This window comes from Glycine soja, chromosome 15 (assembly GCF_004193775.1).
Source record: "Glycine soja cultivar W05 chromosome 15, ASM419377v2, whole genome shotgun sequence".
NCBI lineage: Eukaryota > Viridiplantae > Streptophyta > Magnoliopsida > Fabales > Fabaceae > Glycine > Glycine soja.
Window position 1 is genome coordinate 47,756,541 of NC_041016.1, and position 19,569 is coordinate 47,776,109.

General features: G+C 33.6%; 1 long non-coding RNA gene and 1 pseudogene across 3 annotated transcripts; one reads left to right on the forward strand and one right to left on the reverse strand.

Annotated features, from left to right (window-relative positions):
- Window positions 1-5,203: 5,203 nt before the first annotated feature.
- Window positions 5,204-6,231, forward strand: LOC114386240 (annotated as a pseudogene).
- A 1,837-nt stretch (window positions 6,232-8,068) lies between these two features.
- Window positions 8,069-12,530, reverse strand: LOC114387753. Of its 3 annotated transcripts, none has more exons than XR_003661397.1 (6): window positions 12,339-12,529; window positions 10,957-12,199; window positions 10,313-10,463; window positions 9,636-9,697; window positions 9,480-9,529; window positions 8,069-8,269 (listed from the first exon to the last, which is right to left on the reverse strand). It is a non-coding gene; the product is annotated as an uncharacterized LOC114387753 (long non-coding RNA). The 3 variants fall into 3 exon arrangements; XR_003661399.1 differs by lacking the exon at window positions 8,069-8,269 and adding an exon at window positions 8,875-9,104 and having other exon boundaries at window positions 12,339-12,530; XR_003661398.1 differs by lacking the exons at window positions 8,069-8,269; window positions 9,480-9,529; window positions 9,636-9,697 and adding an exon at window positions 9,850-9,968 and having other exon boundaries at window positions 12,339-12,528.
- Window positions 12,531-19,569: the final 7,039 nt, after the last annotated feature.

Sequence of the window (19,569 nt, forward strand, 5' to 3'; positions counted from 1 at the left end):
ATAAGCAGATTCATGGGAGATCCTGGCAGTGCACACTAGGAAGCTGTGAAGTGGACACTAAGGTATCTAAATGGATCTTTGAAAGTTGGATTAAGGTACAAGAAGACAGCACATGAGGCAGCAATCACAGGCTATGTAGATGCAGATTTTGCAGGAAATGTAAACACAAGGAAATCTTTAACAGGATATATGTTTACTTTGTTTGGTACAGCAATCAATTGGAAAACAAATCAACAATCAGTTGTTGATAGAGCAACAACTGAAGCAGAGTACATGGCCCTAGCTGAAGGAGTGAAGGAAGCAATCTAGCTTAAAGGTATGATTAATGAACTTGGAATAGCACAAGCTTGTGTCACAATTCATTGTGACAGTCAAAGTGCCATTCACTTAGCAAATCACCAAATGTACCACGAGAGGAAAAAACACATAGATGTGAAACTACACTTCATCAGAGATGTGATTGAATCTGAGAAGGTGAAGGTGGAGAAGGTTTCAACAGAAGAAAACTCGGTTGATATGTTCACAAAGTCCCTCTCTAGTGTCAAGTTCAAGCACTGCTTGGACTTGATAAATTTTGAAGATGCCTAAAGCAGATCGATAAAAGTGCAGCCCTAAATCGCAAGATAAACACTTGTTGATTTGGAGTCAAGGTGGAGATTTGTGGTGTGTGACTCAAAATCACAAATGGCACAAGTGGGAAGACATTAAGAGGTGCTGTCATAACTGAATTCAGTTATGATAACTGAATTGGTTATATATATATATATATATATATATATATATATATATATATATATATATTCTTGATCATGTAATGTAGAGTGGTGGTTTTTTTTAGAGTGGCGGAAAAACAAAGAGGCTGAGAAATCAAAGTTGCTGCAGAAAACAGACAGAATCAAGAGAGATCAAAGCTAGTTGCTGCTTGTATTGAACTTGTAATTTCATGATCAATGTGATGATGAGGAGCTACACTTTCCCGTGGATGTAGGCACATTGTCGAACCACGTAAATCTTTGGGTCTTGCTCTGCTGTGTATTACTTTGTTGTATTTTCTTGTTTTTGATCTTGTGCAAATTCTAAGAGAAGCAGAACTTATACAGAAGAACCAACAATATTGCTCTTTAGTTCTTACTTTTAATTTATCTGTCCCACTATATTATGTAATTTTTATATAATATTATTTATAATAATGTCATTATAACATCATACTGACATAGTAACCGATTTAATATGCTCACGTGATTTCATATCTGATATGTATGATTTTATTAGTCCGTTTATCATAATTGTGGAAGCATTTATTTACAATAATTAATATAATATATGACTGTCATAAAGATTTAAATTCATATAATGTTCAAAAATACTTTTCAGGGTCAAAAATGATAATAATAATAATATTGATTGTTTCCCAAAACAATTAAATTATTTCTTATAAATCATATAATATAGAACAAAGATTAGTCAAAAGCTATATCCCAATCTAATGAATAATATATATATATATATATATATATATATATATGAAAAAATATTTTCTAATATCTCATGTATAATAGTTTCAAGCACCTCCCTTCCGCAACATCTCACTGTTAGAAGCTTATACTTTGTTTTCCAAACTAAAGATATGAAAATTCTTTATTATTTTCCAGTGCTACTACTTCTTCTTTCCATTGGTTTCGGTATGAATGTTTTCACAAATTAAAATATATTCAGTTTCAATTAGTAAGATTAACTTTACAGTTGTGGCTCTTCACTAATGCCTAAGTGATTCGGTATATCTTGTGTTGCAGGAAATCAAATGCAATTGTCAAAGGCAAAAGAGTGTCAACTACCGTTGTATGACTCTAGTTGTGCTTATGAAGGTACTCCTTGTATCATGGATTGCGAATTCTTTTATCGTGGAAAGGGAATATGCATTTCTAACCTGAAATGCATTTGTCATTACAAATGTTAAACTATTGTTTATGACAACCACTCACCTTTTGATGGATGTGTGGAATGTAAAAAAATAAAACAAAAGAATAAATTGGTTACATTATTCCAGAAATCTATCATAAAATTTCAAAATACTTGCTAGATTTTGTCCCGAAGTTAAAACTATCATCCTTTACACAGTCCATGACTTGCTAGAATTTATATAGATATAGTTGCCGATAGTACATTTTAAGTTTTTGACAACATTTGGGGCATATAGTAAATTATGATTATTAAAAGGAAAAATGTATCAAGATGTATAACTTATTGCTTTCACTCATGTATTTTAATAATATAGTTTTGTGTTTGGGGGTGTTTTGCCCCTTCCGCTGACAAAAAAATGGCAAATATAATTGTTTGTGTATTTTTTATATTTTTAAAATTAATTAACACTTCACCTTGCTAACCAATTATTTTAAATCAGAAATTAAAACTAATAATGTATTGTCAAGATGAAATGCCAATTTTAATTAGAGAATACAATACTATGTACTCTAATCAAATTAAATCGGGACCATTGGTTGTTCTTGACGATGTTAAAAAATATAATGTTTTTGAATTTTTTTTTCCAACTGATTGACTCCAACTCTTTTCTTTTTGAGTGATGAATCTGTCAAGACACAATTAACACATTTTGTTTCCAAAATAATAAAAAATATCAAAATATGAAAAAAGTTTGAAGATAGTTCCAGAATAATATATTATATAATAAGTTAAGAAAGGAGTTGAGGCATATAATTAAGAGTTAAGACATATATAGCCATTAAATACAAAAAAACAGAGATTTTTTTCTTTAAATTTTTTTTAAATCCCTTTATTATAGCTTCTCTTACTCATGAGTTTTGGTTCCTCTCACTCATATTTTTCTTCCTACTTTACCATTTTTTTTTCTTTTGGTTGTTTTTGTCAGACGGTCAATTTAACCTATAATATATCAAATAAAATATTTTTAAAATTTAAAAATATTACATATGTTTTAATACGTGAAATTTTATTATTTTTTTAATGTTTAACAGAACTATTTGATAAAACATTTTTAAAATATAAAATTTAAATATACAATAATATACTTTATATGTACATATACTTAATATAATATTTATCTTAGTTTTTATTCATAATAATTCCACTGGATATTATATTTAATATGAATTTATTTAATGTTATTAGGCATTAATTTTTCTTATAATATATTAATTTTGATATGTTTATTAAATTTAAATAAAATGTAATTAAAATAAAATTATTTTTCATTTTTAAAAGAATGAGTTTACAAAAAAAATTTAAAATAGGAAAGTTCATATGTATTAAATATAAAAATTAAGAGAAAAATCATTTTAATAAATTGTCTCTTAATTTCTATGTTTAATATTTGACTACATATTACTTTCCCTCCTTGTTGACTTTGGCTGCCTCGACCTTGATGATTTATTACATTTATTGTAGCATAAGGTATGCGATTTGGAAGGGATAGCGAAACAAAACCACACCTATGTTTTAAGGTTTCAAGGAAAGATGCAAAACGAACGACTTGTGGGGGAAAGTGAATTTTAGGATTTGAGTGGAAGATGCAAAATGTCAAGGGGAGACAATAAGATGTTTGACAAAAATGGGAAAACTAATAATTTATATTTTATTTATTTATTATTTTAACAAATTTTTACTTACTATATCATCTACATGGAAAAACGCAAAATCATAATATGTTGAGATGTGTATCTTCGGTCTATATATAAGATAACATATTTACTGAGTATTTGTACTTGTCTTAAGAGAGGTTATTAATTCTTAACATGTGTATACATGTTTAATGCTCACCCTCTTTCATTAAGCTAAATTGTGTTGGCCTTACTTTCTTGGATAGTTTCCATGAACTAATGGACAATGCAAATGCTCCTGGTTATTGTGAACAATAAAAAAATGCATATAATTTTTAATTTGCAAAACAATTGCTTTTTGGTTGGTATTTAATAGATCTTCAATGCCACTATTACATTCAGGATAGAGCTACACAGTTCCACAGGGACAGTGGCCCTCCCTAAACATATTGAAATCACTTAGTATGTACATGTAAAACAAATTATCTGCCCCCTACCCCACCCACTAATATTTGGCTCAAAAGAGATTTTGATAATATTGCATATCTACACTGAAGTTTTTATCTATTTACATTAAAAGTGGGTTTAGTACCCTTCCTCCTTAATCTGATAGTGCTGCATATTTGCATTGAGACTTGAGCATATATGGTAATAATTTTTAGAGTTGTGAAATCTTGCTTCCTCATAGGATTTTCTACATTCTATTTGTGTCTTCCTTTTAATATAAAGGTAAAATTGCACTTTTGGTCCCACACTTTATCTCTAATTTCGTATTTGTTCCCCCGATAATTTAATTCACAAATTTGGTCCCCTGTTTTATAAAATCCTCCAATGTTGGCCCCGTACGCCTCAATTGGACGTTGATCGTTAAGCAGTGACGTTGACTGCCACATGTCAACGTCTGAGAATCACACCTTGAAACAGTTTTTTTACCCATCTGTGGTGAAAAAATTTTATGCTAAAAAACCCTAAAACCAATTTCTTTTACACTAAAAAACCCTAAAATCCTTTCCTAGCTAGCCACTATATTCGTGTTTTTCTTTCTTCTTTGAATAGAAATTTGATGTGTCTATGGCTGGTTTGGATTTAGGCACGGCTTCACACTTCGTCCAAAGTCTCCATAGACCAGACTTCAACCAACAACAACAACAAGAATCCGAGGAAGACACCAAACCCCAAGATGGGCCCCAACAGAGCGACGTGGTGGGGCGGCGCCCGCAGGCTCCAAGAACAAGCCCAAGCCGTCGGTCATCATTATGCGGGAGAGCACCAACACCCTCTGCACCCACATCCTCGAAGTCGGCAGCAGCTGCGATGTCTTCGAAAGTGTCGCCAGCGTGGGTCCTGTATCCTCAACGACAGCAAAATGGTCACGAATGTTAGCCTGCGACAACCGGTGTCGGCGGGCGCGGTGGTGACGCTTCACGGCAGGTTTGAGATACTCTACCTGACGGGATCGTTCCTTCCTCCGCCGGCTCCGCCGGGGGCAACGAGTCTCAGCATATACCTCACCGGAGGATAGGGGCAGGTGGTGGGTGGGAGTATGGAGGAAGAAGAAGAACATGTTCAGATATTTGGTGGTGCTGTTAATAACAATTTATTCAGCGTAAAAATTTTTTTTACCACAGATGGGTAAAAAAGTTATTTCAAGGTGTGCCTATCAGACGTTGACATGTGGGAGTCAACGTCACTGCTTAAAAGTCAATGTCCAATTGAAGCGTCCGGAACCAACATTGCAAGATTTTATAAAACAGGGAGACCACATTTGTGAATTAAATTATCGGGGGACCAAATGCAAAATTAGAGCTAAAGTGGGGGACCAAAAGTGTAATTTTGCCTAATATAAAAGTTAATTATGATCTCTCTATATTTTCAGCATAATGACAAACTAACTATCAGAATTATAACTCTTTTGAAGATGCTAAGAGGTTGATTGGTAGAAAATATAGTGATCCCATTATTAAAAAAGATAAAATGTTGTTGCCATTCTAGGTCATTGTTGGTGTCAATGACAAACCCATGATCGTTGTTGAGTACAACGCTCAAAAGAAATAGCTTTCAGCTGAGGAAGTATCATCTATGGTCCTGACAAAGATGCGAGAATTGTAGAGGATTATTTGGAAGCACCTGTAAAAAATGTTGTTACTATGCCTGCTTATTTCAATGATTCTCAGCGCAAAGCCACCAAAGATGTTGGTGTCATTGTTGCCCTCAATGTTATGGGCATAATAAACGAACCCACTACTGCAGCTATTGCATATGGCCTTCACAAGTGCACTATTTGCGTTAGAGAGGGAAATATTTTCATATTTGACCTTCGTGGTGGTACATTTAATTTGACGTGTCTCTCCTCACAATTCTCCATTAAGGTTAAGGAGTTTCAAGTTAAGACTACTCCAGGAAAGACTCACCTTGGGGAGAGGACTTTGACAACAGAATGGTGAACTACTTTGTACAAGAAGTGCATGCGAGAAGGCAAAAAGGATATGCAGTAGTGCGGAATGCCCAAAAAGGATACGGTGAACTACTTTGTAGCAGATATTGGCAGCATGCCCAATTTTGTCGCAAAATTGGCATATCACTTCCTTTGATGAATTTGAAGATGTGGATCTGCCATTGTGGTTTGGAAGTTCTTTTTGTGGTACGACTATTTTGATTTCTGAGTTGTATGAGTAGCGACAATGGTATAGACATCTTGCCATGAATCATCCATTTTTAAGTAGCTCTCAAAATCAGATAGGAAGACATGAAGTTCCTTAAAGCTGATCGGATTTTCACTTGTGCCTAAAGCAGCAAATACTTTTTGGTATTTGACACCAACACCATTCAAGGTGTGAATGACCAAATTGTCATTACCCAGAAGAGAACTGATGATTGATAGTTCATTCGATAATGACATAATGCCATGAAGATACTTAGTGATGGATTTCGAGTCCTTAGTGACTCAAGAGAAGTATTCCTTCAAATACATGATACGGGTCGTGTTTTGTTATTGGCAAATATCTTGTGGAGGATGTCCCCTTGCTTGGAGTTTTTGACATTTCCTAGCATAGTGATGACGCTAGGATCAACAAATGAAAGGATGGCATGAAGGATTGATTGATCCTTCCATTTCCAGTAATTGATAACAAGTTATAGATAATAACATATTGAAGTTGTTACAATAACAAGTTACAAGCCCCACCCTTCTTGATGTGGCAGTTATTACAAACTTAACATTTCATGGTGAGGAACTTCCGCCACTTTTGGGACCCGTTGCGTTCCTTCCACTACCCTTGGTATCATCAAGTTTTCCAAAGATGACTCTGCGTAAAGATTGGTGTTGTTTCATCAAGTGAGCACCATGTTTCGTACAAGTTCAGTAAGTGTGGTAAGTAAATATTGAAATTTCGTGTTAGCTATTACATTTGAACATGACTTGGCATTGGGTCCCCTACTCCTTTCCACAATATATGAGGGTATATGCCATCTCCTAAAGAACCTTGAAGAAGGCCACACTAAATACAACACTATTTCTAGTCCAATTTGGTTTTGGGTTCTTTGAGCATGAATGTACTTTTTAGACGCCCTTTACTCGAATGTGGTTTATTGATGACCAAACCAGATGGTACTTGTTATGAGTAAGTTCCTTATGCACATTCAACATTCCTCTTAATCGTCGACTGACAGGTCCACATTGGACACCATAGACACAACTATGCTCAGGGAAACAAATTTGGCATAAAGCCCACATCAAGGAACAACAAGCTAGCCGTTGAAGACTATTACCTTAACTATTTTGCGAGGCAATTTGGTTTGGTTCAATCCATCCCCAAAATCCTTCACTGTTCTATCCATCTTTTAGTGCACACTTCTTGCTAACCGAATCAAATTTATGTAGTTATGGAGGATACACTACTACAAAAACGGTATTCTAAGTCGGTTCTACAAGACATTTCAAGACGGTTTGGAACCGCCGTAAAACGCAGCGTTGTAATATTACATCGTATTTATAACGACAGTTTTGTAACCGTCTTAGAATATAGAATTTATTAAGAAATAACCGTCTTAGTATATAGAACTTTCTAAGACGGTTGCTGGCATAACCGTCTTAAATTTCCATTTAGAGAAATGATATTAAAACGATTATTGAATCAACCGTCTTAATATGTAAAACTTTCTAAGACGATTATCAGCATAATTGTCTTAGATTTGCATATTCATGAATGACATATTAAGACGGTGTTTGCAGAAACCGTCTTAATATATAGAACTTTCTAAGACGATTATGCTCATAACCGTCATAGTAAGTTTATTTTTAAAAAAAAAAATTTGTTGCTGCTTTATTTTTTGTAATTTTTTTGTGCTGTTTTATTTTTTGTAATTTGTTAGAATATCTAATACACTAAACTAAACATTAATTTGAAGCAAAAGTATTATTCATTATTTTCAACAATTATAAAATCATTTAATTACATAATACAAAAATTAACATAATTAATGAGAGTCTAAAATTTTTCCCTAAATTTACATTACTATAAAATTGAGAATTCTTGAACTTATAAGCAATTAAAAGTATGAAGGGAGGAAAAAAAAGGACTAACTAGTAGCAGCATCAACAAATTTTCCATCAAATAAGAGTTGGGTGTGTTCTACTTTAATTGGTGGTTTAATTGGTTCTTCAATGGCAGCAACAGTGCTGAATTTATTGAGCCCTGCACCAAGAGCACCACTTCCACTTGAATATCAGACGAAAGGGTCAATTTATTAAAATAAAATAAGACCATTAATGAAAGCTCCAAAGCAAAAGTCATCTATTAATTATAGTGTGTTCGTTCATGGAATAAGAGAATTAAAATTAAATATTGTGGTAAAACAAGAATGTCTATTATAATAGACAGTATATAGAAATGAGCTATAAGTTTTGAAATTCACTAGGGTCGGCCTAAGTGGAAAGAGCATCTTGAACAAAATTCTGAGTTCAAAATCCTAATGGCCCCTTCCTTCTTATTAAAAAAAAAAGAATGAAGTCTGCCTCAATTTTGTATTAACATTTTTAAGTAATAACTTCATTGACATTAATCATAGCTCTATAGTTTAGGTTGTTTAAACAAATTAATGTTTGTTCATACATAACTACTTTATTCCCATCGCCAGTGCCCAAAACTATTGTACGTATATATATAAATAATGATCATGGTTAAAAGTGGCAGATTGTTAATTGGTCTATATATATATATATATATATATATATATATATATATATATATATATATATATATATATATATATATATATATATATAAAAGGTAATTACTAATTAGATCTCATTTGAATTCAAAAGTTTTATTTTAAGGACACGATGAATCTTTTACCAATACCAAAATAATAAAATATATGTGCTTTATAGTAGGCAAATTAGATACTTGTTTGAGGTTGAGGACCTTTAAGATAGAAGTTATCCGACAAACTCCTACATAATTTCTTATGCTTTCACCAGCATTCGAGTTCCATCATATGTGCCTGACTGCTATATTTATATTGCGGGTTCTACACGAGAAGATAAATTTAATTAAGGATTCAGTTTTTTTTTTGTCACATGAAGAATTATAAAATGATATTATTTTTAATATTTTATTTCATGGGTTAAAATATTTTTGTAAAAAATAAAATAAAAATAAGGTGATATTTTAATTTTATTATTATTTATGAAAATTACGCATAATATTTACATGATTATGCAAAAACTAAAAGTGTGCTGGAAGTTATATTTACGAAATCAATCCCATATACCATCATCATAATTAAAAAAATATTTTCTACTTTTCCCACACTATGCATACAACAGAAATTCGTAAAAAACATTTAAAAAACCAAGACATACAAAGAAAGTGATCAAAATCTAATTAAAGATTAGTGATTTACCCCACACTATCACTGGTAAAATTTGTTGGCTTCCCAAGCACTAGAATTTCCTGTAAAAAGCATTCTCATTTTTCCAATTAACCATTTAAAGACCTTTTTGCATTTCTAAAACCAGAAGAATAATTAATGCACCACGATAAAATTAGTGGAGCTTACTTTGCATGTGACGGTACAACTTGAGGGGTTTCCCCATTCCACAGTCGTGTTCCTTTCTTTTGCTGGATACAAAAATAAATACATATTATACATTCAAAATTGCAGGTATTCAATTTTAAGGGCTATAAAATTGCTTCATGTGCCATAAATTTTTTTTTTGCAGACTCCACTATAAAGAATGATGGATCAGTATAACGCTTCAGACATGCCCCAACCCCCGCCACAACAAACCTTTCAGAGCCAAGATAAAAAAAAAAAAAAAGAATGCTCACCCAAGCACCCCATTGAGTGTACAAAATTCAATATCGTGGCATTGAATCATGCTTATTTTACCTAAACAACCAAAAAAATATATTGAAAATCTAACTATAATGATAAAAAAATACTAATAAAAACTACAAAATAAGAATTAAAAAAAAACATCACAAGCACAATATAATTAAATAACAAAAGTTTAGATTATAAAACTATTACAAAACTTGAAAAAGCATCTTCAAACCTATTTATTACGTGTAAAATGACCAAACCTTTTAACTTTTTTTTGGATAAGCCAAAAATCAAAATCATAGTAACTGTGAGCATCAAAAACTTTTAACTTGACAGAGACTTTGATCTATGGACAAAAACTAGTTAGCAGACAATAAATGATGTCATGACACTGAGTTGATATGCAATACCTTAACTGAATCTTGTACTGCCCTTGGATATGGAGTTAAATCATCCTTTGCGCCAATAAGGAGACAAGAAACTCTATAACCAGTTAGATCTCCTTGTCTACCAACCTTCTCAAGCAAATCTCTGGATTTCTTCCATGAATGTTCATCTGAGCTAGAAAACAAAGAGAAAAAAGAAAAACTAAGTTACAGGAGCAAAATGCCAAAAATAAATAACCAAATACGTAACTATGAATTAAACTAGATTAGTTTAATTAAGGAAAATTTATTCCACACAAGGTCTTGACAGAATAGACATGTGGTAGAGCATCAAAATCTGGTATGGTCATACTAATACAAGTATCTAAGAATCACTTTTTTATAATATAACATGAATTTGACAAGATACGACAGCCTTGCCTAAAGACAACTACATACAATGACTATGATCAGAGTTAGATAATTTGTAATGTAGAGTTCATCTCACTTCAAATGTACCATATAATCAAATCTACAAGAAGCTTTTCCAATAATCTAAAATTACTCTTGTTATATCTTGTAACATTACCTATATATACTCTGCAACACTGCTAATTATAATGAAATTCAGTAGAAGACAGCACTATTGAGAAAGTAACTGGGCATATTCTTGAAATTAATTACATTACCTCACCAACAACAGTCAAGGAAGTTCCAACTGGAAGTACCCGTTCAATTTTGTTGAGTCCAAGCATATGAAAACATGGTCTCAATTATGTGAGTTTACAAAATAAGCAGCTTAGTGAATCCAAGCCTTGTCAGATTTTGGTTTCAAGAAATTTATAACAAGAGCAACTGTAACTTTTAAGTCTCCAAGGTACTATGGGAATATATAAGCATTGGATGTCTACACCAACTTTCAAGTTTCAAATTCCAATTCCCAAAAAAATTCATTGAGGGTTCATAGTAAAATGATCAAAAGAAATCATATTTCAAAATCAAAATTAAATATGCTACTCACCTGTGATGTGAGTATAGATTTGTTCAACTGCAGTCAAGTGAAAATAGAAAGCAAAGTGCAACTAAGTTATCAGCAATGACCTGTTAAAGGTTTAGAACAAGTCACCATATATGACAGCAACGACAGTATCTTTGCAGCAGTACAACACATTCAAAGCAGGGGAACTATAGAACTTGGAACTTATATATTTTTTGGTAAAGACTTTGAACTTACATATTATCATTATAAATGTGGAACTACAAGTGATAAAATTTAGAGATAATTAGAAAATTTAGAGAGAGAGAGGACAGGGTGATTCAATGTCCTACATGTGGAGAGCCACTATCCACACAATAGGACCACTATCCACACAAATTCATTTCAAATACGAGAACAAATAAAATCACAAACATTTACTCAATGTGTTGTTGACTTTACTACTACTTTACTGGCAAATTCCCAAAACACAATGATCAATCAAGAAACTTAACCAAGACAAATGGATTCAAGTAAAAGAACAATGGCTATCGCCATGTAAAATTATCAGTAGCTTACTCAGCGGGCAGTCGTCTCCAGGAAGTTTACAGTCAGGACAACATCCATCAAAGGCCATCCTACAAATCTCACATGTTTCTTCTTGTGCATCCCAAGTCCAAGAAGCAACAACATGTCATCTATATTTCACAAAAGGACTTGAGGATTAAGAGATAAACACTACTGAGTTGGGCGGTGACGAAGGTCATAACGTGGGTTTGGCCCAAATGAACCTCCACGGAGCTGTCTTGCTTGGCCAGTTTGACAGTGAGCTTGCAGTAGTCGGAGGGGCGACGACCGTCGACTCAGAGGTCAGAAAGGAGAGCAATTTCTATGAATTTCTTATCGTTAAGAGGCATTCTCCTTGTGTTTGCTAACCTCTGCTCCATTTCCTTTGCCTGCCAATGCTTGAGGTTTAGTTTAGGGCAAAACACCACTCAATTACTATAAGGCTCAACACTGTTATTATTGTTGTTTACAAAAATACTTGCTGATTATTAAACGGGAAATAGACTGAGCTAGGGTTCTCGAAATTACCTGTTTCACGAGCCAAGGTTGGAAGCGTGGAAAACCTTTCGATGGCTTCTAATCTAATAACAACGAACACCAGTACCGTTTGAAGAACTTAGACGATGTGCGTGTGGTTGAGGGACAAAATGTGCGTGAGGTGGGGAGAAAATGGCTGAAGAACAACACAATGGCTCAGAGAATGGGTGAGGGCCGGGAGTAGTACAAGCGCCTTAGGTTATATGCTATACAAAGACGCTCGTAGGATAAAAACCGGCGTTGTCTTAATTTATGGTAATTACAACATTGCCACCAGTACCCATTCTAAGACGGTTTATAACCGCCTTAGAATGTACGACGTAAAAACAAATTTTAGTTCCCTTATTTACAAAATTGCCACCGCGTAATATTTTAAATCGGTTCTCGAGAACCGTCGTAAATGTCGCGTCGTAAATACAAGCTTTTGTAGTAGTGATATTGAAGACAAATTGCACTCTTTTTGTATTAAGGCATTTCACTTTCAGCCCCAACAATGTAGATTTATTTACAAAATGGTAGGAAGTTATATCAGCTACTTTATTCCTTAGATAAACATCTGATTTTCTCACTAGGCTGATTGATGACCTATCTAATGAAGATGAACCATCATCTTCTACCCTTGCCAAGCATCGTCAAAAGAAATCAACATCATTTGGTTCAACCTTTTAAGAAGGTTTCTTTCATCTTCCTTTGATTCCTTAATTTCCACCTCCCCTTCTTCTTATTTGACTCAATCTTTTTTCTACAGATCCTCCTTTAGGTTCAACAAGGTCTGATCTAGTAGATGTGGATGTTTTTCCAGAATCACCTAAACCTCGATTAGTTCCAAGATTATTTGGGGGGCCCTAGCGACGGACTTGTCATTTGATAGTGTTCCAGACTTGAGTTTCAAAATTGGCTCATAAACATCAATGTGATTCCTCTGAGGTCTTTGAACATTTCTTAATCCTTTTTCTTTCCATTTTCTTTGAATGAACCATCTAGTATTATTATATCACCTAAATTTCCCTTCAGGTTGAGAAGAAAAAGATCAAACGGGACAAAGAAAAGGCCTAGGAGCTTTTCAAAGAGTCATCTCATACTCTTGATACTCGCAGGACTAAAACAACTAAAAAAAACTAGTCCAAGCAGCTATAATGGACTATTTTACCACCTGATATTTTTTTTATTAAGTGTAATTATTGAATTTGCAAGAAATTTTTATTTATGTAATTAAAGTAATTTATTATGAAAACTATTGTACACATTATTATATGTTTATCCATGCACGACACAAGTCACTACACTCTAATTTATTGATAAAGCATAATATTTTGATTCATAATACATATTGCTTTTGCAAAATGAAGTCAACCTTTTAAGACATTAGTACAAAAAAAGAGAAAAAAAGAAGCATTGAAGAGAATTGTCTGCACATTAGAAGAAAAAGGGGTAGTCCAAAAGCTCACTAGAAAAGAAGTTGAATACACTTGATTGATTATGGCTTGGTTTCTGCTCAAACAAAACAACTTCTAATATTTTTCCTTCAAGCTTTGGCTTGGATACATCATAAGTTTCTTAAGAGCAAGGAAATTCTTTCTTATGTTTGGACAAAGTAAATACAATGAATCATAGCACAAGTTTAGCAAGAAGCTGCTTTTTGAATTTTTAGATTATACTTTTTATACAAACTCTAATATGTTTTTTTGATATATTTTTCTTAAAACTTTGTCATCGCTTCTTAAGTTGTAAAATTGTTCGAAAAACCTTTTAATTAATGCATGTACTAAGTTGAGCTTGTTTGAATCAAAATAAATATGCAACATGCACACAAATATGAGAAGCTTAAAGATAAAGGATATAACAAACAAAATTTATGCTAGTTCATCCATATACCTTGGGTTACATTCAGTCCCTACACTTGTAAAAATTTTACTATGAAAAAAACCAATTACAAAAAGGTTTTTTTTTCTCCTTAAGTCTCCATAGGCTTTCACATTATTTTTTCCTAAACACTCCAAGTTGTTTTTCAACTCACTATTCTTACTTCTCTAAGCCTGCTCTAAGTATTGTCATATCTTCATATTTGCACTAGGTATTCTTTTCTCTCTAGGACAATATTTTCACTTTTGCAAGTTACACATCAATATTCTTAGCCTCTATATAGGCCCTTCACCCACTATTGTAAACTTCTACAAGTTCTACTACGCACACACTCACACACGCACGCACGCACACGCACGCACGCACACGCACACACGCGCACACCCTCACATCCACACACAATAAATGGAAACAATAAAGGAAAGTCGTAATGTAAAGAGATAAAAGGCAAAAAGATTAAATACTGTAAAATAGGCTTGTAAGGGATTGTTTGTGTCCCTCAAATTTGAAGTACGAGGTCTATTTATAGACTACAAACTCACATCCCTTATTGGTTCATATTTTTCTACTTGATAACTTTCTAAAATATGGTTTGGAGTTATATAGCTAGGTTTGGGGGTCATTCGGCTAGTTTTACACTGATTTGACTAATTCTGGCAGTTAAATTCGACAAGCAGTATTTGATTTTGGCTAACAGTTCAGCTAACTAATTATGGGGCAAATTTATCTTCTGGTAAACGTTGATAATAGCTCCTAAAATCTAGTCATGTTTTCCTCTTTTCACAAGCCAATTGATCAATTTTTCAAACGTTAAAGAAAATGGCAACCACTTATTTTTTAGGGAACATTATCATTGATTAGTTTAACAGATACAAGCCATTTGAATATCTAAATATCATGGAAAATATCATCTTATCTTTATTAAATTGAATATGATTTAATTCAACTAGTTTTCTTATGCTTAAAGTTAGCTGCAGTCTGTTGTTCGACTAACATTTCAACCAACATTGTAAGTAGCCAAAATGACTTTATCTATGTTCAACTAACACAAAGCTAACTCAATCTCCCACTCAACTAATATTGAACGTAACTGAATTGATCTTCTACTCATTCAACTAAACTTAAAATTAGTCGAATTCTGCCAATTCAACTAACATTGTAGGTAGTCGTATTAACCTTATCCATGTTTAGCTAACCTTCATGTTTGGAAAATATTAAAGATTATCTAGCTACACATTCCAATGAATTGCCCTCCTTCTCATTCAGCTAACATTGATATTAGTTGAATTCTGCCATTTGACTAATATTATAGATAGTCATATTGATCTTGTCCATGTTCTGCTAACCTTCTTGTTTGAATAACCTTCACCTTATTCACCTAACATTAAAGTTAACAAAATTCCACCTTAGCCGCAACCATTCTATTAAATCCTCAACAACTGAATTTTACAGCCAAATTTGGGTGTTAACACTAACCTATTGATCTTTTTATGTTCTTTTTCTTTGTGAACTTGGTAGTAGAGTTGAGTCTATTGGTTATGTGCATGTTAATGCATGGCTTCACAATACTTCAAGGGATAGTTTTATTTTGTGACTTCATTTGTCAAAAGTCCATGCCTTTGGCCTACTATCAATGTCTCAAGTCCTAAGGAAGATAATTGAGAAGCTAGCTTCTGAACTCGAGAGTTAGAGTTTTTGAACGTTTCGTGTTTATGATTATGTGGTGTGTGGTGACATTATTCAGTATTTATCTTGTTCTTTAGTAATTGATTATTATTATTATATATATTTTACTTTTATTGAAAATGAAAAACATTTAATTATATTTTCATAAATAAATTAAATACTTTATTAAAAGCGAACTTACTTTAAAATTAAAGTTAATTTGACTAGTAAATTTCACAAGATATTACAAATACAATACCTAAAGAACATTTTTTTAGGCAAATTAATTAGTTCATTAATATAAAGGCTAACTGAAACACAAGAAGTGTACAAGTTAGCTAAAATTGGTTACAAAAGATAATACCATGCATACGTGCATCACACCCTACGAAACCCTTTCCCATACAAATATCAATGATCCTGATATTCCTCCCCCCCTCCCCCCCCTTCCCCCCACTAAGCTAATAAAAAATAAAGATATTATGCATACACCTAATAGCTTCCCATATTGCTACTTTTGACTTACAAATCCACTTGCTTATGGTCTAACATGCATAAACTTCAAAGCCTTTTACCCCATGTCTCTTAAGTATGATGCTATGATATTTGGGTTTCAAAAAGTGATTGAGTTCCATACCATATATCTTAGGGGATACTATTGCTCCCTGCACAAATTGCTATTGGACCCTTCCCCCTACAAATTACCATTTTGTCCCCAACTTAAAAATTCCCAACCCCTCCCTCTTCCCTTTTCCTCTTCCTAACACTTGTTTCTCCTTCCTCTTCGTGACACCCCTAACCCACGCCCTTCCCCTTATCTTTCTCCTTTCCTCGTCCCTAACCCAATCTTTCCCTTCCCTTCCTAACCTAACTCAATCCTTCCCTTCTCTTCTCCCCTTCTGTGTGCCCCCTAGCCCCTTGGTAATTTTTCTTGAATTTTATATTCAATGGAATTATCATTTCGTGGTTTTTATATTTAAAAATAATGAGTAACAAAATCGTGATTTCTTTACTCTTTTCAGTTTTGGACAACACAATTTTGTTGTGGTCTTTATCCAAACACATACGAAAATCGTGATTCCATTATACATTTGATGTTTTTTTCAAAAAAAATTGTTATTATATTTATAGTAATACTAATGTAATGCTTTAAATTTTATTTCAGACTTGTGATGACTCGTACGAAGCAAACATCATATATTGTTGGACGTGACCCCTCCCATGAAGGGGAAGATGTAGACGAGAGACATTTTAGAGTGGCTATGTCGGCGTGCATGCCTTGATGATGAGCCACAACTATAGCCAGCGCCATAACCACAGTCAAAGCCAGGGTCAGTTGCGGATAGGATCATTGGACCTCCATTTGGAATAAGTTCAGTTAATTTGTCCCTTCTTCGGTTGTACAAGACCCATTGTGTTGGTTCTTTTTGGATTCATTTGGAGGGGTTAGAGCTGAAGCTTGTCAACCGCGATGCCTAGGTGCTAGTGCCCCTTACTCATCTGCAAGTTAGAGCTTATATGGACCGATTGGGGTTATCAGCTCTTGTTACGGTGCAGTATCCTACCGCATAGTGGATGATGTGTCCATGAAATTACCGTCACGGTGGATGATCTTGTCTGTTGCACTTACCTGTGACAAGAAAGCCCATTTATCATGTCCCTCTGCTCTTTGATAGTGAGGCGGTGAAGGTTTACATGGCTAGTAGGCCTATCTCACCGCTATGTTGATTTAGGCTCGTATGTTTGGGCTATCATGACTTATCTCATGCACTTGATCGACAATATGATATTTAAATACAAGTCATCGACTCACATTCATGTCACCTACCTTTAGTATCTCAACAACCTGGATGCTTGCCACTAGTACGCATGGGAAGTAGCTACACTGGCATGCCTTTACAACCATCTCTCTTATGCAAGCCAGTATAGCACCAAGCAATGTGAAGGTTATATGATGTTACTCATGGTAAGCAAATTATTTTAGTATTTTAATTATTTTTTATTACTATAATTAATACTTTTTACAGTCATGGGTGTTTACGCATTTGCCTAGTGTTGGCTACTTAGAGCCAGAGGATTATGTGGTTGAGGACCCGATAGCCACCAGATGGAAGGCATTGAAAGGTATTAGGTGTGCCCTTCCAGTTAGGAAGAAACTGGATGACTTACAAATTGATGTTGTCTTGTGGTGTCCATATGAGGACCATAAGGATATGAGGCCTTTGGCACAACAAACCTTTTTCTTTGGCTTTACCAGATGTTGGACTTACGTGAGGCCTTATTGTTTGGAGAGGGTGTTAAGGCAATTTGGCCATGTATAGACAATTCCATACCAACCACTTCCCCATCCTACATATCAACTTTGTGATTAGGCATTCTTATAAATGTTGTGCCACCTAGGAGTCCTTAGGTTTGCACCTCCAACTATCTTCCATGGTTTTACAAGGCTTCTTATCCCTGTGTCATTCATCCGAAGGAGGGACAATCACTACCTAGTCTTGTATGTTTACCTCCTATTAAAGTACAGCTAAAGCATAGGCAACCACTAGCAAACTATGTACCAAGTGAAGACTATTCTTGCCAAATAATGCAAATTGGACTTTGTTGATTTTTTTTTCTAAATTGTTACTAAAAAAATAGTTATTGATTCTAATTTCCATTGCAGGATCAATTCTGGATGACATTAGAAGCTATGCAAAGCATGTTGAGCCTTTGAGTTGTGCCAGAGAGCACGAGTCATCATCATCTCATACAACAAGCTTTGCAACGGTTGGAGGAGGGCTTAGCAACTGAGTGTAGCTCAAACACACATAGAATAAGGAAAAATGCTGGCAAGGATGGCAAGAAGGGTGGCAGAGGTGGTTGATTATTGTATTGGACATGTGTTGTTGTTATTATTATTATTATTATTATTATTATTATTATTATTATTATTATTATCTTTTTTTATGGTTTGATGTAATACATAAAGTTTTTTATGTTGTTTTGAAATTTTTTTTTTCCAGAGTTTATGTTATGGTTGAATTAATTTTTTGTGTATTCATTAATTGTTTAAACAACACGGGCCTAATAATTTAACAACAATGGTTTATTCAACTGACTCATAAAACAAACATCAACAATTAAAGAAGCATTGATAATACAAAATTTTCTTTTAAAAAGAAAAGTAAAAAAATCAGTGTACGATATTTATAAAGTAGAAAGATGAATACAAATTTATTACGCATCAAAGCAATGATCTCATTGGTAGATCTTGATTTTGATGATTTGCGCAGCAAGACAAGGATTTCATATGAAAATTGGCCAAAAGTTACATTCAACTCAATTTGACATTTGTTATTAAATTTCGAAAAGATGAAAACATTTCCCCCCACATTGTTGTCACGTTTGAGCTCCATACACTTGTATTCAACAAACAATCACCTACGTAAAAATGTTGGTGGCAATATAGATCAAGTAAAATTCTGCAACCTTCGATAACATCCATAATTTTTTTTCTTAAAGCATCAAGTGATATGTCTCACTTATTATGCTGATCTTTACACTAGACATTTAAACAATACCCCTTCAGATGATGAAAATATATGACCATCACAATAAACAACAACAGATACATTCTCCATGTTTAAGCAATATGGTGAATATCAAGAAGCAAAAGGTATTGAGTTGCATCAAAGTCCTACTTCTATTTATA